Source organism: Heloderma suspectum, chromosome 6, assembly GCF_057233095.1.
Source record: "Heloderma suspectum isolate Gila_16-S chromosome 6, 16-S_ref, whole genome shotgun sequence".
In the NCBI taxonomy this organism is placed as follows: Eukaryota; Metazoa; Chordata; class Lepidosauria; order Squamata; family Helodermatidae; genus Heloderma; species Heloderma suspectum.
In genome coordinates, this window is record NC_139463.1 from 10,442,385 (window position 1) to 10,466,282 (window position 23,898).

General features: G+C 46.3%; 1 protein-coding gene across 11 annotated transcripts in view; it reads right to left on the bottom strand.

Annotated features, from left to right (window-relative positions):
- Positions 1-23,898, bottom strand: part of LOC146340454 (uncharacterized) — a 246,280-nt gene that overhangs the window by 56,571 nt on the left and 165,811 nt on the right. The window contains exon 1 of one of the 11 annotated variants that reach the window (XR_014783707.1): positions 14,406-14,574. The exons of 5 other annotated variants lie outside the window; for them this stretch is intronic. The gene's annotated coding sequence lies outside the window, so the exon portion shown is untranslated. Of the gene's footprint in view, positions 1-5,378; positions 5,447-14,405; positions 14,584-23,898 lie in introns of those variants that run through there. 5 more of the 11 variants (XR_014783702.1, XR_014783698.1, XR_014783699.1 and 2 more) reach the window with 5 other exon arrangements.

The following is a 23,898-nucleotide window of genomic DNA, read 5'->3' on the forward strand; positions in this document are numbered from 1 at the left end:
CTTACATCGCAACCACCCTGGAAGACAAGTTTTATTTATTTTATTTTAATTATTTGTTACATTTATATCCTGCTTTTCCTCTAAGGAGCCCCACCCCATAAATATACATGATCCTCCTCCTCCTCTCCATTTTATCCTCACAACAGCCCTGTGAGGTAGGTTAGGCTGAGAATCTGCGACTGGCCCAAAGTCACCCACTGAGTTTTATGGCCAACTGGGGACTAGAACATGGATCTGCTAAGTCCCTGTCCAACACTCATAGATCATAGAAGGTCATAGAATCATAGGGTTGGAAGGGACCCAGAAGACCACTGAGTCGAACCCCCTGCTCAGTGCAGGAAGCCTGATTCCCAGGTGGTCTCCCATCCAAGTACTAACCACTCCAACCACTCCACCACAGTGGCTCTCAAGATTTTACTCACCCACTGAGTGAATAAGAGAACTATAGTCTGTTTTTTACCTCTTTAAAAGCAGCCATGCAGAATACATCAGAGAAATGTTTACACGTTTACAAAACCATCTTGACAGGCCACACAATGCTGAACATGGCCCATTCTGCCATCTGCCTGCACTTAACAGCATGTCAGCAGCAGAGCAAGTGTCAAGGGTAGGCATGGTTGGGCACCAGCCGAGGGCCCACACCCCAGTAGGGGCCCGCTGACAACAGCTTCCTGGAGTTGCTCCTCCTCTTCCCCCTTGCAACCTGCTTGTTCCTCTGCCTTTTGCTCTGGCCCAGACAACGGTGACGGTGAAAAGGAGAAACAGCAGATGCCACGGCCTGTCTGCTCCCCGGCTCTCTGCCTGTCAAGCAAGCAGGTGGTGGCAAGGAGGGGGAAGAGGAGGAGACAATGGCTGTGAGAAGCTAGCCTCACTGATGGAGGGGGCCCATTGAGGATGACTTGCCCAAGGGCCCTCAAAAACCTGGAGCCAGCACAGTTCAGCACTCTCAGATAATCACAACATAAGTACCACCGTCAGGTTAGGCATCGTTTCTTGTGCCTTAATTTGGGGTTTCTCCTAAAAGATGTATGGATTGCTCATGTGTTGTATATTATTGACATTTGGGAGAATTCCTCTCATTCCAGCCCCTGCCCTGCTTCTTCATCACCATCTTTTCCAAAACTATTTTCCTGTTCTTGTTGTTCCTTGTTTTAATACAAGAGGTCTGATTGTTTGCAGGCCCATCTCTCCTGCAGTCCTGCCCCAATAAGGGGTTCATTGCTTTCTGTTGCCTTCCCACTTATCCCCAGCTTCTTTGCTCTTGGGTTATTAAAATCCACCCACAAGGCTCTGCTTACAGTTCCATATCCGCAAGAAATTAATTCAATGGATATACATGGCTACGTGGTACCTCCAGTACCAGAGGCAGTAAGGTTATGTACACCAGTTGCTGGGGAACATGGGCGGGAGGGTGCTGTTGCATTCGTGTCCTTCTTGTGGGTTCCTGGTCATCAGCAGGTTGGCCACTGTGTGAACAAACTGCTGGACAAGATGGACCCATGGTCTGATCCATCATGGTTCTTCTTATGTTCTTACATGGCAGGACCTTTGCTGTTGTGGCCCCAGAATTGTGGAATTGGCTTCCAAAGGAAGCTCAGTTGACCACAGCACTTTGCATCTTATGTTAAGACTTTTCCTGTTCTGGAGGAGGGAATATTGAATTGATCCTGGGTTGTTGTTGTTTTGAGATTTATCTAAATTCCTTGTGCTATTGATATCATAGATTATTATACTGGGGTTTGTTTGTTTGTTTGTTGCTATAGTCTTTAATTGGTTTTACTTTATATTATAGTCAGAGATTGTGTGATTATTTGAAGTGAGGGTGTTCAAAAATACAAGCAAAGTGGCCTTGCTATGAGGTGGGTACAGACTCCTTTGAGCTTGCCCCAGCTCAAACTGGGCCTTGCACTCCTGTCTCCAGCCACAAATAAGCTCCACGCAGCCCAGGAGAGGCCATGCAGAGACTCTCTTAGGCTGCATGGAGCTTTCATTTGCATGTGGAGATAGCTGAGCTGGCAAGTCCCACCAATCTCTTGCACTTTGCTGCTTGCCCCACTCTCCTGCTCTCCACCACCTGTTACTCCCCTCCACATACCCACACGTCCCACACACACTTTCCCCGAGAAGATAAGGACGTTGTCCTTGTGGAAGGAGGGGGAACGGGCAGGGAGGATGAAGGATTGGAAGAGTAGGAAAGGAAATAGACTTCTGGAGTGTGCAAGGCGAACACTCGAATAGCCCATTGAAGTTTTTCGACTGTTCAACTTGAAAACTCAAGCAGCCCAATTGATTTTGGGGCTGGGTGATCAAACATCCCTAACCCTATTGTCCTGCACTTTATAAACAGAAAAGGGCATGATATCAATTATCAACAATGCTATCTAGTATCAATAAATACATCTATAATCCAATAACATTGTTTTTGTACACTCAAGCAAAGCTATTAGTGCTCATTAGGGGCGCAAAATTCCATTAGTACATTTTTTCTCAATCCAAACTACTTTTTAAGAGATCAGATTAGCAAGTGAGAGATTTCCAGGGGTGAGAGATGGAGAGAATCTCTATATTTGTGGAGCCTGAGTTCTTCCACGCAGCTGATTCCTTCTGCCTAAAGACTTATTGTTTTACTGAGGTCTTTGCCAGCACTGATGTGATATTCCACTTCATAAACACAGATTTCTAGAGACTTGGGTAAAGGCCAAACTAGACGAGATGTGGAAGATTGCTCCCACAACTCAGCTACTTTGGCCAAAACTGTTTGGTGGCAAAGACTAGGGGTGGGCGAACCCCCTGACATCCGGTCCGGGAGGGGGGTCCACCATGGGGAAATCTAGGCTGCTTAGGGCCCTGTGGATTTTCCTGGAGCCCTGGCTCATCCATCATAGCTTGCAGGGTGGCTCTCCAGCTGTCTAAAAGGTGAAATAGGCTAATGGCACCTACCATTAGGCTATTGTGGCCATATATTGCATAATTTACGGCATTTGCGGCCGTAAAGCACTTCCTTCTATGTAAATTACAGCCTTTTATGCCACAATTTATCTAGAAGGAAGTGCTTTACGGCTGCAAATGCCATAAACAACACAATTTATGGCTGTAATTTTCCCGCAATAGGCTAATTAGCCTATCTCACCGTTTAGAAAGCCAGAGAGCCTCCCCATGAACTACGGCATGTTCGGTGGGTAAGGGGGTACCAGTCTACTTCAGAATCTGGAGGCCGGATTCCTAGGAATTTGGCCTCATTTGGGTCCGTAGCAGATTTCTCCAGCATCCCTAGCTAAGACCCAAGTACATATATTGATCCACTCATTTGAGAAGTCACACAATAGTGTGAGCGACTCTCCATCTCCTTGCTTAGGATAGAAAAATATGTCCTTGCCTTACAGGGTTTTGGTTAATAGCTTTCAGAAGCATGTCTCACTCTGCCATACCAACTACTGGATGGTAAGTGCCATTTTCGAAGAAGTATCCCTTGTCCCCTGCCCATGCATAGGATGAAGTGCCTCTTTTAAGAAGGTGCCTGCCGTAACACATACTTGCATCTAAAAAGAAAGTACGATTTTCCTGCAGGACTGTTTTTTTGTATCCATTGCACATTTATGCAGAATCAGTTAAAATTGGTATGATCAAGCAAGTACAGTTTCTCTAACCGGGTGATGGCCCTGCCTCAGGGCTGTCGTTCACAAAGCACCTGCATTGCTTGTAGACGGTCACAGTAGGGATGCTGGAGAAATTTGAGACGGACTAAATGAGCTTGGATTTCTAAGAATCTGACCTATGGAATCCGCTGCAGAGCGACCCCCCCTCCAGGCCATGCAGAGCCCATGGACTTCTGGATCTTCTTTTCCTTTTCTTTTTTACTTTCCCAAAATTTACACATATTTATTCATAGGAAAATATGCACATTTCTGCTGAGGCTGGCAAATATACACGGGAAAAGTTGAATGGAATGGGGGACAATATGCTAAATGTTACTTACTAAGGTAAATTATGCAAATTGTTCTGAACCTTCTTACTGGATTATTAGCGTATTTCTTCCGCATAACAGGGAAAAAATTGATCTGCCTGTGATGGAACAAAAGGTGCCTGACAATCCATGAAACACAGAGACAGTGGATTTTACACACTCCATACGTCCCTAGGTCACAGGTTCGATCCCAGGCATGGCCAGATACAGCTGGGAAAGACCCCACCCCATCTGAAGCCCTGGAGAGCCTCTGCCAGTCACTGCCAGCGACGCTAAGCTAGATGGACTCAGCATAGTATCCGGCAGCTTTCTATGTACCCCTGCAGCATCTTCTGCTTGTGTCAAGCACCTTTTTCCTCCTGCCTGGATTGAACCTCTTTGGTGGCAAACAGGTCATCTGAATCATGCCTCAGGCACATGTAGTGCAACTATGCCCACCAGAGATCACCCTTAACAGCCCCCTCCCCATATAAAAGGGTGGCTGCCTCTTGCTTCATGCATCCCAGCAGGACCAGTGAGACGCTGAGATATGAATGATAGCTACTTTGACCTCAGACGCTAACCTAAAGCACAGTGGCTGAGTCAGGAAGGGAGGTTATCGTGCACATTGCCGGTGACATTGGCAGAAATTAAAGCATCCTTCACTTTCAGCCCTGCTGCTGCTGCTGCTGCTGCTCAAAACATCCTCAGAGAATCCATTGATTGATTATCCAGCATGCTGAGAATTTCAGACAGGATCTTGCTCCCACCCTTGCCTTTCTTGAAACCCAAATGCGTGTTTATTCTTCACCAGTTCAAACTTAACCCGGCAATTGTGAGCACTAGAAACTTCTAAAAAATACACCCTAAAACATTTATATTTGAAGGGTAGGAACATAGGAAGCTTCCTTAGGAAGGGTCAGATCACTGGTAATCTAGCCCAGTGTTATCTACACCAAATAGGGATGGACAGACTCACTGGAGTCTGTGCTTGGTGGGTGCTCGAGCTGCCGCCGCCACTGCTTGCCCAGGCAAGACAGGCTGCACCAGCCCCTCAAAGGCTCATAGAGCTGTCTGGGAGCAGGTCACAGCTGCCTACTCCTCCAAACAAGCCGCAATCTTTTTACGTGAAAATCCATGCATATTTTCATACCTATTTCCCCAAACGCATGCATCAGTTGTGTGAATGTTTGAAAGGTAAGCATTCTTCTCCCACTGGTTAAAGTGTATACGTGCACATTTTCCGTGTACAGTTTTCAAATGTGCACATGCTATCAAGCACATTGGGGTGCGTGTGTGTGTCTGCAAATCACATTGCAAGCAGGATCAAAGCGCTGTGCATCTCACCCGCCCAGTCCAGCCTCTCCAAATGGCATCGTAACCTTTTTCCCAAGATATGAATGAAACCCAAGAGAATGGCATGCTGGAAACCCACCGAGACCTCAGTTCAGCTGCATCAAATTTGTTCCAGAACAGGCTGCGGTTTCACTTCCTCCCACATTCGCTAACAGCGGTGACTCATAGATCCACAGCAAAGGCAGGGAGAAACTTTGCTGAAACTTTAAAGGAACAGTGGATGCAATTCCTCCCTGCCCCCTAGCCCCAAATAGCTTTCACTTTCAGAGAGTATGGGTTCAATCAATTTCTCTCTCCAGGAACGTTGCTGAATTTTTGAATCCCTGCACATTTGACAAGTGAGCATTATATTTGCAAGCTGATCGGCAAGCCAAAACATGCTCTCGTTCATTCATAACACTAAACTCTTCTGCACTAAACAGCCGATTAGCGTGAATGGAGTGGGTGTGTAACTTCCTTGAAATCCCCCAGGGACCTGTCAAAGCAAAGCTACTATGGCAGAGCTCTTGCCGTGAAGCACGGAGATCATAGGTGTAAGTGAAACGTGCTGTTCTGCGATGCAAAGGCGAGGGTGGGGTCTGCCTGCAAATGTTCATTAGCAAAGAGTGATTGAGGTCTGTGAACCAGTTCCCTGATCCAGCTTCCCATTTTCAGCCACCACTGACCTGTTTCACAAGGGCAGTGGCCATCTTCCCAGCCACCAGTGTTTGCCATTTAATGAAAGCCCCAATATGGTATTATAGTGTGACATAACATTGTTCAACAGTGTCTCTCTCTGTGTGTGTGTGTGTGTGTGTGTGTAGGAAATGGCAGCCTCCCAATTGACAGCCTCCATTTCCCTATGAATGACCACCATTTCCTCCAGGGAGCCCAGAATTCCACAACAGTATGAGGCAGTGTTGTTCCAAGGGGTTTTTTGGGGAAATAATGGTGGCTCCCATTTGCCCCTCTTAAGCAATACTGCATCATGATGTAGGGCAGGGGTGGGGGACCTTTTTTGGCCCAAGGACCAAATTGGTTCAGACCAGCATGAAAGTGGCCACATGCCCACAGTGGGAGGGGCCACATCCCAAAGTGGGTGTAGCCACTCCAATGCTGGCATGTGGCTTCGCAATGTGATTTCCCTCCCCCCCAATACACACACATTCAAACTTTGACCCTTCCTCACTGCAATCAGGCTTTTAAAAAGCCTCTGTTGCTATCATGGAGGGTTTTTTTAAGCCTCCATTGCTATCCATGGAGGTGTTTTTTAAAACCCTCCATTGCTACCCATGGAGGTTTTTTTTTAACCCTGCTTGCAGTGGGAGAGTGGTTTGCAGTGTTGGGGAGGATTAGGCCTTCCCTGCCCAGCAGCCACACATCTCAAAAAATGTCCCCTGAACTTAAATTAGTATTTTAAAAAGCCTCCATTAATGTAACATGGAGAGGGGAACCGGGCAAGCTGTCTTATCTCTCTGATCAGTCATGTGACATAACATTGTTCAGCATGTGGGGGGTGGGATGGCGGCCACAGTAATCAGAGATAAATAAGGCAGGGAAGCTGTCAGGCCAGATAAGGATGCCCCATGGGCAGTGGTAGAACTGCAGACCAAAGGTTCCCCATCCCTTACATAGTTTTGCTCAAAGGGTTTGGGTGTGTGTGTGTGTGGGGGGGGGAGAAATAGTTGCTACAAGTCAGTAACTAGCAGCTAGATCACTGTGGCCACCACCACCACCAGTAATCAATTCAACCCACCTCCATTTTGCCCCCCTCCCTGTAAAACTGATAAAATGCCTCCCCTCTGCTGCCTAAATGGAGCAGTGAAATGGGTGTGTGTACTTGTGTGTGTGCACGCACGTGCATCATTCCAGCTTGTCACCTCTTGTTGTTGTCCCTGGTTATCCAGTTTTTCTCTAGCACTGGGATTCTTTCTCCCCCTTTTGAGATTCACCCTGACGTGGGGGATGGAGCAGGGGTCACTTCAGGAAAATCCCAAGGCTGGGAGAAGGGGGCATTTCTCACCACATCAGAAAGTGGGGGTGCTTACAATGGCGGAAGAGGGCTTCTAACTGTCCTTTCTTTTTACATGTTTGGCTTAGTTAGCATGGAGACCACAGTGCCAAAGCTTTGCCCTCCATAGAAACATAGGATGCTGTCAACACACTGAGTTAGACTGTTGGTCCATCTAGCCCAATACTGTTGATGCTGACTGGTGGTGGCTCTCCAGGCAAGATTCTGTCCTAGCCCTACTTAGAGATGCCACGCCAGGGATCGAACCTGGGTAGGGATGTCAGAGAATTCCGCCACGGATCTCGGTGAGGCTGAATGCCAGTGCATTTGCCCCCCCCCAAATCCGTGGCGGAACGAAACCCCCCACCTCCCCCACGAAAGGCACGCAAAACGGAGCACTTACCTGCTGCCATTCGCGCTGCTTTGCAAATGGCGGCCACGTCTGCTGCCGCCATTCGCTTCCTCATTATAGCCGTGTTAGGCTACGTAAATACTTATGTAGCCTATCACGGCTAATGCAGGGACACCATTTGCGTCCCTGCAGGGGCCGTGATAGGCTACGTAAGTATTTACGTAGCCTATCATGGCAAACAAACACACACAACAGCGAATGCAAATGGTGGCGGCTATGGCGGCCGCCATTTGCATTCTTTTTTTTTGCCGTTTTAGCCTACGTAAATATTTACGTAGGCTAAAACGGCAAAAAAAAAAAAGGAACGCAAATGGTGGCCACCGTAGCCGCCACCATTTGCGTTCGCTGTTTTGTGTTTTTGTGTTTTTTTGCCGTGATAGGCTACTAGGGATGTCAGAGAATTTCGCCACGAATCTCGGGGAGGCCGAATGCCAGCGCATTCGGCCCCCCAAAATCGGTGGCGAAATGGTCTGCCCCCCCACCCCCACCCGGGACGGGACTTACCTTTGGCGAATCTTCCTGGCGGCGGCTGCAGCAGCCGGTCTTCTGACCAGCTGCCGCCATTTCCAAGTTTAAAACACACACACACACACACAAATGTGATAGGCTACGTAAAGATTTACGTAGCCTATCGTGGCTAAATTTTAAAAAAACACCATGATAGGCTACGTAAATGTTTACGTAGCCTATCACAGCTGAGTAAAAAAAAAAAAAAAAGCCCGTACGCAAATGGTGGCGCCCATGGGCGCCTCCATTTGCATAAGCACTTTTTTTTTTTTTTTTTTACTCAGCCGTGATAGGCTATGTAAACATTTACATAGCCTATCATGGCTGACTGCAGGGACGCAAACGGCGGCGGCTACAGCCGCCGCCATTTGCAGGCCCGGCTGGCCAGGATTCGGGGGTGGAGGGACGGAGCGCCTCCCCCCCAGCCAGAATTTCGGGGTGGAGGGACAGAGCACCTCCCCCCCACCGCAAATCAAATTTCATTAAAGGTAAGTGACTTTCGTACATCCCTATCTACGTAAATACTTACGTAGCCTATCATGGCAAAATACAGGAACACAAATGGTGGCGGCTACAGCAGCCGCCATTTGCATCCCTGCAGGCTGCCCAGTGGCCGGATGTCCGGCTGCGGGCGGCCCCGGCCGATGGCTCTGCGGAATCTCCACGGAGCGGAGCTGGCTGGAGAGAATTTCAGGGGGAGGGATGGAGCGCCTCCCCCCCACCGTGAATGTCACCCTTCGAAAAGGTAAGTGACTTTCGTACATCCCTAAACCTGGGACCTTCTGAATGCAAAGCAAGGGCTCCACCCATTCAGCTATAGCTGTTCTTCTTCCACGCACCCCTGTTTCGTAGTGGCCATAGAGTCAATGCTGCTGCTGGCTGGCTGTCAAAGTCACCTGCAGTGCTGGCAGCTTTAAAAGGTTTATAAAAGTAGTGAAAAAGTTAAGAAGGTCCCTCCCCCCCACACACATTCAGTTATAACCCCCTCCCTCCTCACCCCTGAAACCATTTTGGAAGTTGAATTGCAGCCTCCAAAATGGTACTGAAATGGTTCTCCCCACCATCACCAATTCACCACCTGTCAGTAGGGTGGCAAATTGTGGGGAGAGGGATGTTTTGCTGCACCTCCTATCCACCAAGTCAAAATACAATCCACTGCCATGAAAGAGAGTCCACCGAGAGCTTGATAAACCTCCTGGTGGTTGTCTGAGGTGGGGCTGCTTCCTGTCTTGGACTGCAAGAACTGGGGAGTCGTCAAGCACCTGACATGTCCAGAGACATCTGGGGAGGGTGCATGTCCAGCTTCGTAGATCACTAGAGATGCAAGCTTGTTCTAAGGGCTGGTCCACATTAGACCCCGTGGAGGCTGGAGGCTCTGACATCAGTGGGGCTGCTCTGGGTTTCAGTCAGAACCAGTCAGAACTCTAAAGGAGCTATCCTGGGTGCTGAACCTATCTGAGGGATTGGCTTCAGCACCTTGGAGAGCTCCTTTAGAGTTCTGATTGGTTCTGACTGAAACCCAGAGCGGATTTACCGTCCCACTGACATCGGAGGCACCAGCCTCCACTGATTAGACCTCTAATTCCCCCCCTTGGGCTTGGAAAGAAAGAGACTCTGGAAAATCAGTCATAGCTCTGATTCAGGAGCTGTTTCACACATAGGGAGAGATGATGCACACATAAGGCAGGGGTTCTGAGCTGGCTTAAGGGTGGACACGGGGCTCCAGGGGTTTCAGTCAGGGACTCTGGCAGCAGGACCCAGGTGTCTTGCTCTACGCATCACCACCAGAGCAGCTGGCAAGCAGAGGGAACCACTGCTTTGTGGCACAGGCACCACAGCACCACTACTGCAGCAGGCCAGAAGCACTACTGCAGCTTCCAGGCTAGCCTAGTAGGGATAAAGTAACTCAGGGAGCCAACAGGGTTCCAACAGACCTTGTACAACTGGAGGTTTGCGCTTGTCACTCGCTCTGCACAGGCCGAGTTGCTCATAGACTGTCTGGAGCCCTCCTTGATCCTACTTGGCTTGACAAGAATGTCTCTTGTTTTATTTTGCAGCTTCTAGGGCTGTGCAGTGGAGCGGAATACCATATCAACCTGCCTGAATGCTATAGTCCTCTCCTGATGCCCTCTGCCCTCTGCCCCTGATGCCAGAGGTGAGGCAGGTGGTGATCACTGATCACAGAGAGGCAATAGTCCCCCCCTCCCCGGCCTTCCATGGTGCCCTGTTTATTGATCTCACCCCCTTGGGAAGCTTGTCTGGTGCATCGTGCTGGACTCGATGGCCTTGTAGGCCCCTTCCAACCCTACTATTCTATGATCTGTTTTCCTTTTGGTGCCAGGCAAAGACATGTTTTTATTCTCTCAAGTCTCTTAGTTCTTGGGAAAGCAATTTGTTCATAAGCACCTCTCTCTCTCTCTCTCTCTGTATATTCTTAATTGATTACTTATATGACTTCTGTGGATTTGCCTGCTGCTGTTTTACTGCTATTTCTCATTTTACTGTGTTTGTCATTTTAATCTTCTGACGTTTTAATTTTTAGAACTACACTGTAAACTTCCCATTGATGAGAGGGTGGGATATATAGGCTTTACATTAAAATAAAATAAATAGAAGCCCTGGGACTGAGTCCTGCCCATAGTCAACCTTGACAAGAAGACACCCACCCACACCCACAACCCTTCCCCAGTCACAAGTAAAGCCCTGCAGGGTTAGGATGTTCAGACTAGTTCAGTATCCTGTTTCCCAGAGCAGCCAATCAAATACATCCTGGAAGATTAAAAGGGTTTGAAAGCAATAGCCCTCTCCTATTGTTTTCCCACTGGCATATAGTATACAGAGGAATACTGCTTTTGAATAAGGAGGTTCCATTGACCTGTCATCACCTATAATAATAACAGTGATCTCAGTTCTTTTTCTGTAGCCAAAATGGCACCATCAATGCTCAAGCACTGATCAGGCTCAGGGGGAAGCCCAAAGTTTGCAGAAGTGTGATAAACCTTTAAGGAAAAAGAAAAGGGGGTAAAACCTCAACGCAGCCCAACAAGGACTGAATGGATTCAGTGGCTACAGAATGCTAGCTGCCTGTTGCAGGGTGGGGGGCATATGGAAATCTGGGTGAGGAAGCATAATGGAATGGAGGATCCTGAACAGGACAACTCTACAAGACAATGCAATGTCTTGCTGGAAATGCCACTTATATGTGTATGAGAATTTCATTTTTGTGCATAAAACATGAAAGCTTGCCCTGTTCGAAGCCCTGAATGTGATTGCAAGCACAAGCATGTATCTGCTGAAAATGTTTGCAAATTGCGGGGAATGTGCTGGTGTTCGATTTGCGCAACTTTCCTAGTTAGATTTTTTTCACAAATCACATTTGTGCAAATGTCCCCTGTAGACGGAATCAGCCCCACTTTAGTCTATGGAAGAAACGTGGCGTAAATGTCACGTGCTGCTCGATTTGTGCAATTTTCCTGTTCGCACAGAGCAAACAGTGTTCGCAGTTGCAAGCGGGAATAAGGTACAAGACGATATTCAGAGAATCCTAGCGATATCAAACATTGCTCATTCGCCCATCCCCACTTACACATACTAATAGTTATCTCAGTTCCCCAAGTCCCGGTCCTTATATGACCCAAACAGCACTATCCCCACTCAAGAGGGAGGCATCAGGAGGCCTGGGGGAACTCCAAGGTTTACAGAAGTTCTAAAAAACAACAACACCACTTTAGAAACAGAACTGAGGGGGCAGGTACAGGTAACCAATGCAATGAGGTGGACTGATAGTTGTGGGGGGGGATATTTGGAAAACCAGGGGGAAAGGGTAATGCAACTGCGCACAGAAGACTCCATCCCTTTTGCCTGACTAATAGCAAGTAACAGACCAATCCTCTTTCATGAGATTGGCAAATACCCTTCTCTGGGAGACAATCCCCCCCCCCCATAAAATTACAATTCTAAGAGATTTCAGTTACATGACAGTCAAAAGTATAATTTCATAGTTTAGATATGACCCCCATTATGACTCCCTCATGGTGTTTGAGCCCAAGCCTCACTCACCTTAAGAAACACTACAATTTTGCTTCCTTCAGCTGCCTCTGTTTCTCCATCCATCTGTCGCCCCAGCTTGCGCATTCCGGCTGTGCTCAAAGAGGGCCAGGAAAGTGCCATTTTCCTCTCCTCAATCGTCAATGCTTGCATGTTCCAGGACTTCATTTTAAGTTGGGGCATGCAAAGGATCAGCACTACCACCTGTGTGTCTGTCTGTTTGTATGTGTGTGTGCACGCATGCGTGTGTGGAGGGGGATAATGCAAAAGAGAGCTCACTGAAGTATGTACAGAGCGCATTTCTCTTCCCAGTGAGTAATCACAGCTGCTGCCACTGCTGCCCCATATATCTGGGATTTGGGGCCAAAGACTGATGCAGACACAATGCAGGCAAGTTAGGACTGGATCTCTTTACCTTTTCCTTATCATTTTTATTTACACTTCACTTCATTCCTATCCCCATGCCATGGACTACAGGTCCCATCACCCCACCCAGCATGCCCAATTACTTAGGAACGATGGGAATTGCAGTCTAGCACATCTGGTTGGCATTTGGTTGTGCAAGCTGGTTTACAACATCCCCTCCACCCCTTGAAGAAAACTGACAGGGATAGAAATATCATAGACAACATAGCCGCCTGTACTTTTTCTAATAGAAACCTCTATGTGGGGAGGGGATTTTGATTAGGAAAAGGGAAGAAGGAAAAGATTCAATACCTCTTTTCAAAGTGCAGCTGCTCTAATCAAAATTGGAGCCCCCTGTGGCAGCTGTGATATTTTGTATTTTTTTTAAAGGAGGGAGAACTGTCACCCTGACAGATACACACACACACACACACACACACACACCAGTTCAAAGGGAAAGTTCTCAGATGAGAGCTTTGGTCACAGCACTGCTCTCATAGAATCATAGAATAGTAGGGTTGGAAGGGGCCTACAAGGCCATCGAGTCCAACCCCTTGCTCAATGCAGGAGTCCAAGTCAAACAACTCTGACAGGTGGCTGTCCAGCCTCATCTTGAACGCCTCCAGTGTGGGAGAGCCCACCACCTCCCTAGGGAATTCGTTCCATTGTCGCATTGCTCTAACAGTCGGGAAGTTTTTCCTGATGTTCAGCCGGAATCTGGCTTCCTGCAACTTGAGCCCATTATTCTACGTCCTGCACCCTGGGATGATCGAGAAGAGATCCTGGCCTTCCTCTCTGTGGCAACCTTTCAACAAAGCGCTATCATATCTCCCCTCAGTCTTCTCTTCTCAAGGCTAAACATGCTCAGTTCTTTCAGTCTCTCCTCATAGGACTCTGTTTCCAGTCCCCTGATCAACTTCGTTGCCCTCCTCTGAACCCTCTCCAACTTGTCTGCATCCTTCTTAAAGTGTGGTGCCCAGAACTGGACACAGTACTCCAGATGAGGCCTAACCAGTGCTGAGTAGAGGGGAACTAGTACTTCATGGGATTTGGAAGCTATGCTTCTATTAATGCAGCCCAAAATAGTATTTGCCTTTTTTACAGCCACATCCCATTGTTGGCTCATATTCAGCTTGTGATCTACAACAATTCCAAGATCCTTCTCGCTTGTAGTATTGTTGAGCCAAGTATCGCCCATCTTGTAACTGTGCATTTGGTTTATATTCCCTAAGTGCAGAACTTGGCATTTATCCCTATTAAATTTCATTCTGTTGTTTTCTGCCCAGTACTCCAGCCTATCAAGATCACTTTGAATTTTGTTTCCTAAATCATATTTGTTTAGGCCATAAGGCAGGGAGGTTTGGGGCGGGGGGGGGGCACGTTGTTAACAAAGAATGGTTCCCATTATATTAAATCCTGGCACCTTTCTTTTTTGGAGTTAACTTCTGCACACCCAGACACACCAAGTTTCTCACACCTTCTTCAGAACCCTAAAGATCTGGGGTGTATGTGGGAGCAGTTCCATGGCCCATGAAATGGGCAGTACAGTAAGGAACAAGTTATAATTGGAGAGGGTGCAATGAACTCCTCACTCCAGCTCCCTTTTTAAAACAAACTCCATAAGAATTCAGGCGTTGGCAGGCGGAGCTGAGTCTAAGTAGTGACACACACAGTTTCCATTCTCATTACACTGACGGGGCACAAACATTTGCTTCTCTCTCTATTTGTCTCTGGCTGGCACTCACCACTTGCCTGTGGAATGGGATTCTGCGGTCGCGTTGCTGCGAAGTGATCGTGGCTTATGACTCAAGCCGCAAAAGACGCATTTGTAAAATCAAACCCATTGGCGGAGACTTGTAGTGGGGGGTGGGGGGAGAGAAAGAAACAAAAACCCTTCTTGCCTTCTTCACTGGCAAAAAGGGGTGGAGTGAGGGGAGGGAGATGAGGCACAGGTTCCTCTTGTCTGATTCATTTCCTGAAGAAATAAATGCCATACAGAGCAACTGGGTGATTAATACAGAATCCATGCCTGACACATACTGGAAGAACGAAGCGAGTGATTTTTTAAATATATATATAAAAGGCCAGCACGCAATTAGTCGGTTAGAAAAACAACCTGTTGCCAAAAATGTGGGGTTTCTTTTCAAGCCAAGACAGCTTTTTTCTATTTCTTTTTTTATGAGCAGAGAGATGATTAAAGACAGCAGTAGATTAAGAAGCAAATCAAGGAGAATTAGAAAGGTCCTAGGTCGGTATCCACTGAAGGGGGAAAGGCAAATTTCCATGGATTCACTGGAACTCAGAAGGAATGCAAGGGCTATTAAATACTATTTTCACAGTGTTTGAATGGAATTAGCTAACAAAGAGAGTGTGCTCCCTGAAATCCTGTGCACCTTTGGGTGCTGCTGAGCCGAAGTTTTTTTAAAAATGTCTTTTTGACCATTTGTTGGATGGGTGAAAAATTGGGGCAGGGAGACATTTCTCCAAAATATTCAGGAGGGGGTTGCTATTTACCTCATGTAACCTTATGAGTAGGCCAAGGGTTTTCCTCTTTTTTTCCCTTTGGTATTTCTTAAAACTTTTTAAAAGATATCCATCCTACTTGCAGTGGCACAAGGTTCTCTCTGCAGCTTTCTGCCAGCCACACTTGGAGGTGACATCCTGTCACATCATTCCCAAGGCATTTTGGGAAGTGTGTGGCTGGCAAGAAGTGACATGAGGTTCTCTCCACACCTTCCTGCTTTCTGCACTTCCCAGTAAGGAGAGCAGCAACCACCTCCAAAACATTTCAGAGAAATCCCCCCACAAAAGCAAAACTCCCCCCCCTCCTATTTTTGCAGGGGGGGGGGTCATGAAACTGGTTGGGGGAGATTTTGAGCCAGCCTTACTTTGCCGTAACTAATTTACTTGGAATTAGAACACAGATGCAATCTAGCAAAAGCAAGTTGGAGAAGAAGTATGTACAGTGGAAGCGGGCAGAAAGAAGACCAGAATCTACTGGTAGATCCCTGGGTGATTTGCAGTAGATCAGCAAGGGATTCTGACACTGAATTGTCCCCAATCTGTAGTAACTCAGGTGTAGATTTGTACCACTGCAGTGTATGGCTCATGGGTTGCAATTGATAACTGACTCCACATACCATTTTCCATCTGGTTCCAAACATCTCCCAGACATTCTTTTCTACCTGGCTCCAGCTGGTGGATCTCAGTGTTCTAGTTAGGGATGGTGCAGGCACCCAGTTGGGTCCAGGATTCTCATGGACTCCCTCCCTCCTGCCTGCATCCCCGAGCCATGCCCATTGAGCCCCTGCCCCTGCTCAACCCCCACCCCCATGCTCGCCAAGCCTCCCACACTCGCCCTGGGACCCATCCCCTTCCTCTAGCACCACAATCGCCATTTTGCGGGGAAAAAACCCACAGTGATCGCAAATATGTGCACATCTAGTCTTATGCAAAATGGAGCCATGAATAGCCCATATACACAAGATTCCAGGCATAAATGGGCTATTTATACTGTGCATATATGGGCCATTCATGGTGCCATTTTGCATAAGACTAGATGTGCACATATTTGTAATCGCCATTTTCTTCCGCAAAATGGCAATTGAGGTGCTTGCGGACGGGTCCCGGGTGGCTCAGCAAGCAGGGGTGGAGGCTGAGCATGGGTCCAGGGGCACATGAGCGGGGGGCAGGGGCTTGGCAGGCACCTGGAGAACCCACATAGGGGAGTGCCTGTCCATCCCTAGCAACTTGCCTCAGAATTCCCTGTTCCTTTGGAACTTAGCTGCAATACTCCCAGTAGATAGGGGGGAATACATTTTCCCCAAAACAATACGTTGTTACTTATTGTAATGTAAAATATTTTGGGGTGGCTTGGTCTTGAATGAGCAATTAAGACCCATTCACTTAACAAAAGGCCTGCTCCTGGCAGATGAAAACTCCTAGAACTGGTTTGTTGATATGGATTGATACAGCTGCCTGACATTTTAAGGGTGTGGCTATGGGAACTGCAATGATGAACACTTGCACGTCAAAATTTACCACTCCGTCACCGGCTGCATGTATATGATCCTGGGTTCATTTCCTGGTAAGTCGCAAGACTGGGAATTATGAGCAAAGGGCTAGATACATCCAATCTCGTCTGATCTCGGAAGCTAAGCAGGGTCAGCCCTGGTTAGTACTTGGATGGGAGACCGCCTGGGAATCAGGCTTCCTGCACTGAGCAGGGGGTTGGACTCGATGGTCTTGTAGGCCCCTTCCAACCCTATGATTCTATGAGTTTTGGCTTTCTATTTCTCTCTGCCTGACAGTTTGAAAGCCCAAAGTCAACAATATTGGTCTGAATCTGTATAAGGCAGTTTCATATCTTTAAATATCTAGATGAGCAGGAACATAGGCAAGTACTAATTCTTAAAACCATCCTTGTTATCATTGGCTGCTTATATCAGGGGAAAAAATGGTAATCTTCTGACAAGCAAGTTAGTGTGATCACCAGTTTTGTGAACATTTTCATAAGAAGCGCTGGAAAAAACGTATTCTTTCCACCGTTAAAACTTCTTTGATCTGTGTGGCTTTTTTGCATTTTAAAAGTTTTTGATTTTAACATTTTCTCCTCCTCTTAATTCTGCTGTTGCAATGTTTAAAGGTTTTTAAATTGTTTCGTTTTTCAACATTTACATTGTTTGTAAGCTTTAATTGTAAGTCGCTTTGGTGACCCTAGCTGAACCGAGATAAATACATAAGTAGAACAAAATAAAATAGCCAGGAAAATCGGCACTGCCGAAAACTTTCACAAAATAATGCGAGTCAGTCATCTCAGATCTGTTTCAATATCAAAAGGTGAGTTTCTTAAGAGAGATGGTAACCTGATCATATGGAGGGGCATTGAGAAGAAACCACTGCAGTGCAAAAACAAAGGGCAAAAGCCACAGTGGCCGCATCAGACATGAACGAGAGGATCGAACTAAAGCCATGCTGATGTTAGTCTCTGTCTCCTGCTCCCTCTGCTTACTTTGCAACCCTGGAATTCTGCCAGAGGATCCAAGATAGTCACATTCCATATGCCTGCCCCCAAACTGGGATGTGGCACCTGGTCCAGCTTAGCCTAGCAACCAGTCTCAAAGCAAGCTTTCAAGTATGTTTTCTGACTGCTCCATTTCTGGCACAGATGACAGCAAAACTATTGTTCAGCCCAGGTAAAATGACCTGCATTCATTTCACCAGTTCAATGACCTCAAGAGAATGACTGGGTTTGAGATAACTTCTGGGGAGGAAGAAGATATCACTGGGGCTGTATTCGTTCTTACTGTGCTGCAGTAAAACTGGTGTGTGTGTGAAGGTTTGAGGCCTACAGAGGCCAGCAGAAAAATGGTCAGGCTTAGAGGCCTGGAGCGTCTGTTCAGAGGGGGTAACCCTGAGAGGAGTAGTTTCATCTCTCCAATGAAGTGTCAGTTTCAGTTCTTCAGGCTGAAGCAGCACTTTCAGTTTTGTGGGAGGAGGGCATATAAAGAGACAGCCAGTAAGAGTCAGAAAGACCAGGCTGCAGCCAGAGCAAGAGAGAGGCAGGAAGAGACAGCTAGAGCCTGAAGTGAGAGCAGAGTCTGAAGAGTGAGCAGGCAGAAGCAGCCTGGAAAAGTCTAAGGACAGCGAGGGTAAAGGACCTTGCGTTTTGCAGCTTTTATTTTCTTTTAATGCCTTCTGTATCACTCAGCTCTATTGTGTAAATACCTTTAGTTGTGATTTGTTTGCTTTAAATCTACCAGTAAACTGTTGTGGTTAAACCCTGTGTCTAGACTGACAGTTATCCCACATCTACAGCCTAAACCCCATGTTAGTGGAAAGGGGAAGTTTAAAAGAAGGAAGGTGGGACTCTTAAGGAGGCAAGAGATCATTAAGGGGTTACTCAGGGGGTCCAGGTCATAAGTTGAACCTTGACATGGTGATCCCAGCAAAACTTTCTTCTTGAGACTTTCCATACAGCCTACTTCTCACTGCTTAGCTGAACCTGTGTCTAGGGGCTATACTACATCAAACAGTGGGGGGGGGGAGTGCTCACATGATTGAATGCTCCTCCATCATGATCATCAGCATTATCCCTGCATGTAGAAAAATAGCATGCCATGGAGAATACATCTCCCTGACATCTAGTTCCCTGTGTAGAATATCTTGCTATGGAGGTACATTTGATCATTGTGTGAAGATTATGTTAACTAGTGCTGTGCTGAAAATTTCAATTCTTCCCTTTTGGGCATTTTGGGGAGGGGGATGAAAACTCTGGCAAAAGAGGCTGGGAGAGGTGAGAATTTTCTCCTTGTTTTTTTAAACACGCACTCGCAGGAGCCCAGGACTCTTCTCCAGCTGGGAGTTTTTCCTGAATGCCAATTGGAGAGGGAAACGTCACATGGTCTCCAAAGAGTTCAGAAAGAACTGGCAGGCTGGAGAAGAGTCCTGGGCATCTGCAAATGCAGGGGGTGTTTTTTTTTAAAAAAAAATACAAAGAAGACCCCTCAAGAATTACCTACACTTGAAAAGGTATGTGGAAACCCTGTCCCCCTCCCCAAGGAGAAAATTCTCAGAAATTCCCCCCCTCTCTGCAAAAGGTGCAGAAAAAACAATGCCTCTTTTGGAGGGAAAGAAAATAAGTTCCCCAAAATAAAGGGTAGGATTTGGTGCACCAATAATGTTAACCCTTCCCCCCACCATTTTCCAAATGTAAATTTTTGCTCCATTAGGGAAAACATACATGTTTCCCAAATGCTTTCCCCAGGAGGGCAGGTAGCAACTGGATTGTTGGGAGGGGTGGGTTGTTTACATTAGGAAAACAGTGCAAGTCAAAAGGGTGAGCTCCTGACCCACCCCTAGAACCATGATCTGAATGCAATCCCTGCGCCCCCACACAATGGCCAGTTTTTAGAGAAATTTAAAGAGAAGGGAGATCTGATCTAACATGTCCTCTAGTTTGGTCCTCAGAACTAGGGCTTTCTCTCTGAAATGTGGAAATACAAAACAATGGGCAGTATCCAATGGTAGTCCTACTTAGATTAGGCCCATTCACTTCAATGGGTCTACTCTTTGTAGGAGTGCCAATGGATACTGCCCATGACCTCTGCAGCATCAGCACTAAAGGACCGGGGACAAAGGTATGATGAACTAAATAGGAAGACTCTAATGTAATATAATAAATACCTGGTTGGTTATCATTATATTACTGAACAACCATTTAGCCTGTTAGCACATTAAAGAGGGATGGGAGAGAATTTCATTTGGTTTGTTTCTAGATAAGAACTTACTCCAAAACTCAAATGTCTTCATAAATGGGGTGGAAATAGCTTGAGATCTATTTATTTTCTTAAATGAACATGAGGCAAAATGAGACTGACAGATTTGTCCATCCAAACAGACTTCATGGAGTGCTTAGCTCTTAAAGGTCTGAAGCCCTGTATATTCAGCCACATTTGTGGTGCTGAATTAGGGTTGTCAGCTGGTTTTTGTTTTTGTTTTTTCTGACAGGCTCCTGACAGCTACATGATGGGCAGGTACGATGTGGTCCTCTCCATACTGGGTATAGCTGTACCTGTTGAATGTGGCTAGTACAGGTGAGTGAGAATTTCATTTTGGTCCATTGTTTCATAAAAATGTACCCAAATTCACAAATTTATTCATAATCAGGAAGGAAAGAACTAGAGATTTAAAAAAAAATGTGTGGAAGAAAGCAAAAAAAAAAAAAACACGACAGATCAGTCCATCCCTAGCAACCTTCCTGAACCTGATATCCTTCAGATGTGTTGGGCTGTGTGACAAAATCACAATGCTTGCCATGTGGAGTTTATATTAAAGTTTATATGTGTCTGATGTGTTAAATAGAACCAAGATAAGATAGGGTTAATTGTCTGGTACAGAGTGAGTGAAAGGTGGGAGGGGCTTGTGTGTGTGTGAGGAGACTGGGTGTATAAAAGGCAAGAGTAGACAATTGGTTAGATAGGGTTTGGAGATAGCGAAGGAGATAGGGTTTGGAGATGGGGCAGATGGGGCCTTACGGTTTGATGAAGCTACATCTAGATAGTGAGGTTATGGGAATAGGAGTTAGAAGGGGTACAGTAGGAAGGGTAAGACAGAGAACTGATTAATTATAAGATATAACATCTCTTGCATTAAATAAATTTTAATTTGTTTGTTTTTAAGTTATAAAATCTCATGTCTTGTTCATCTTTCTGTGCTACCATTAGTGTTCATATTTCCTGGGTACTTCTCTTGTTTGGGTAAAGGGAACCCATTAGGCATATTGAGTGTCTCTTTTACCTGGTTAATTTAGGAGCTGAAGCTTGTGAGACAGTGAGGACAGCTGTCCCAAAGCGGAGGCAGACAGACCTGAGGGAGGGTTATGTCACAGGCAGCAACTCCCATCATTCTTACAGCAGTCCAAAATTATGCATGGTATGGAGAATGTGGAGAAGGAGACATTTTTCTCCCTCTCTCAAAATACAAGAACCTGGGGTCATCCCATAAAGCTGATTGATGGGAGATTCAGGACAGATACAAGGAAGGACTCCTTCACACAGAGCATAGATAAACTATGGAATTCGCTACCACAGGATGTAGTGATGGCCACCAATTTGGATGGCTTTAAAAGCGGGTTGGACAAATTCCTAGAGGAAAAGGCTATCAATGGCTACTAGTCCTGATGGCTACGTGCTACCTCCAGTACCAGAGGCAGTGAGCCTGTGTGCACCAGTTGCTGGGGAACATTGGTGGGATGGTGCTGTTGCACTCATGCCCTGCTTCTGGGTTCCTGGTCGACAGCTGGTTGGCCACTGTATGAAGAGAATGCTGGACTAGGTGGACCCTTGGCCTGATCCAACATGGCTCTTCTTATGTTCTTAACACATATGGAGGGCACCACCTTGGGGAAGGCTGATCCCTAGCATTAAAGTCACTGGAATGTATCCTGACCTGAGATGCAGCTACCACCTACAAACCAAATGCAAAATTGTTTCCTATGAGGATTGGATAAATATGTGAAGTTAATTTTGTGAGTAGCTAAAGGCCTTTCCATAAAAGTGGTTGCATTTTTGTTCCAACAAAAGGCCCTTAGTAATTGATTTCTTCACTCTTGGAACCTGCTTCTACCTCTATCCTGCCTCTTGATGCCATTGGTTGATCTTCCATGATATCACAGTGGGCCTGTGATGTCACACATCATCTGGCTGCTGATAGCTTAGCTGTTCTGATGTCACAGAAGGGCAATGCAACCTGAAGCTTGGCGACTAACTGTTTCCCCTTCCCCCAAGGGGACTTCAGAATCTGGATCTCAATGTCTATGTATAAGTGGAATTAAAGTTAACCCTACGTGCTCAGTTCATACCATGCCTGAATAGAGCAATCATCAAGCAGTATCTGAGCTAACAGATCAAAACTAACAGATGATCTTTACTGGATATGGTATGCAATGGCCTCCACTGTGTAATCCATTAGGGTCTAGGCACAAACTTTCCGTTCTGTCTTCCTATGAGTCAGCAGAGACTCTGGTGACAGGATTATTATTTTTTAAAATCAACTGGGAATCTCTTGATAGCCAAGGGAGAAAACATCAGTGGTTTTTCCTTGGGAACTTCTTGTCCACCCTTTCTGGAAGCCCTGACAACTCTTTTCTGTCCTGAGTAACCATTCGTATTTTGAAATATCACTGGTTGCACTGCTAAAACCTTGCGAAGAGAAGACTGAGGGGAGATAGGATAAAGCTCTTCAAGTACTTGAAAGGTTGTCACAGAGAGGAAGGCCAGGATCTCTTCTCGATCATCCCAGAATGCAGGACATGAAATAACGGGCCCAAGTAACAGGAAGCCAGATTCCGGCTGAACATCAGGAGAAATGTCCTCACTGTCAGAGCAATATGGCAATGGAACCAATTCCCTAGGGAGGTGGTGGGCTCTCCCCACTGACTGGAGGCATTCAAGACAAAGCTGGACAGCCATCTGTCAGGGGTGCTCTGACTTGGATTCCTGCATTGAGCAAGGGGTTGGACTCCATGGTCTTATAGGCCCCTTCCAACCCTAATATTCTATGATTCTATGATTTGGCAGGAGTGAAAAGAGGCAAATGTGGTACAATACTGAATGATCACAGCAGTAGAGGGCGGGTGAGATGAGGATGTGGGGAAACCTAAATTCAAATCCTTGCTTGATCATAAAGCTTGCTGGATTGCCATTGGGCAAGCCATGTTTGTTTGGCCTAGTTGTTATGGGGAGAAATGAGATTAGAATTATATTTTATATACTAAAATGAGCTATAAAAATGGTAACAATGAAAGAATCTTGAAAATGGTTGACCAGACCAAGAATGCGGTCATGAAAGCCCATAGCAGATAATAGGGTTTGACCTAGAGGGTTCAAGTTGGCATTGTTTTACCCACAATGTAAATCTGCAGGTGACTCATTAAACAAGAGACATACAGTTAGTCAAAGACTTATTGGTTACTGTTCCCAGTCTTACAGAAATGTTGTGAGATGTTTTAAATAAGTGGAAAAGGTCAAGACTTTAACAGCTTCCCCAAAAGCCAGTCGCATATTGGGATCGTGTTGACTCCAGGGAAAGCCACTCACAAATTCAGAGGGAAAAACATTACCACCATTGAATCACCATCTGCCAGATGCACTGTAAGTGTTTCTTGAGAGTCTACACTTCAAGCCATGTACCTCAGAGGGACCTTCCTTTACTTGCAAGAGCTTAGAGGAGACTATAAGTGGGGATAACCTTATTGGTTTAAAAATGAATGGCAAAATCCCCCAACCAGGGGGATGTTTTAGCAACCACATTCCCTCTCCAGAACTCTGATTGTCAACAGCTGCATTGGCGACTTGCAAAGGGGGCCCAAACACCATTTGATCTAAGGACTTTGAGGCTTGCTTTTCTACGCTTTCTGTTCTTGCTACCAAATATTGACACATCCATTCATCTGTGTTGTGACATTTCCTCTCCTCGTTATAATCTTCTTCGCAAATAATGGTAGCTAATCCATCCTTCTCTCTCTCTCTCTCTCTCTCTCTCTCTCTCTCTCTCTCTCACACACACACACACACACACACACACACTTCCATGTGTTCCTAGTAATACTCTGCCCTACAGAGGGGTCAGCAGGTCTATTGGCACAGCCTAAATCCCCCACTTCACACTGCAAAATACTAGAGCTCGAGTGTTGCAGAGGCTTTCCCCGGGGCCCCTTGACACAGACCTGAATCACAC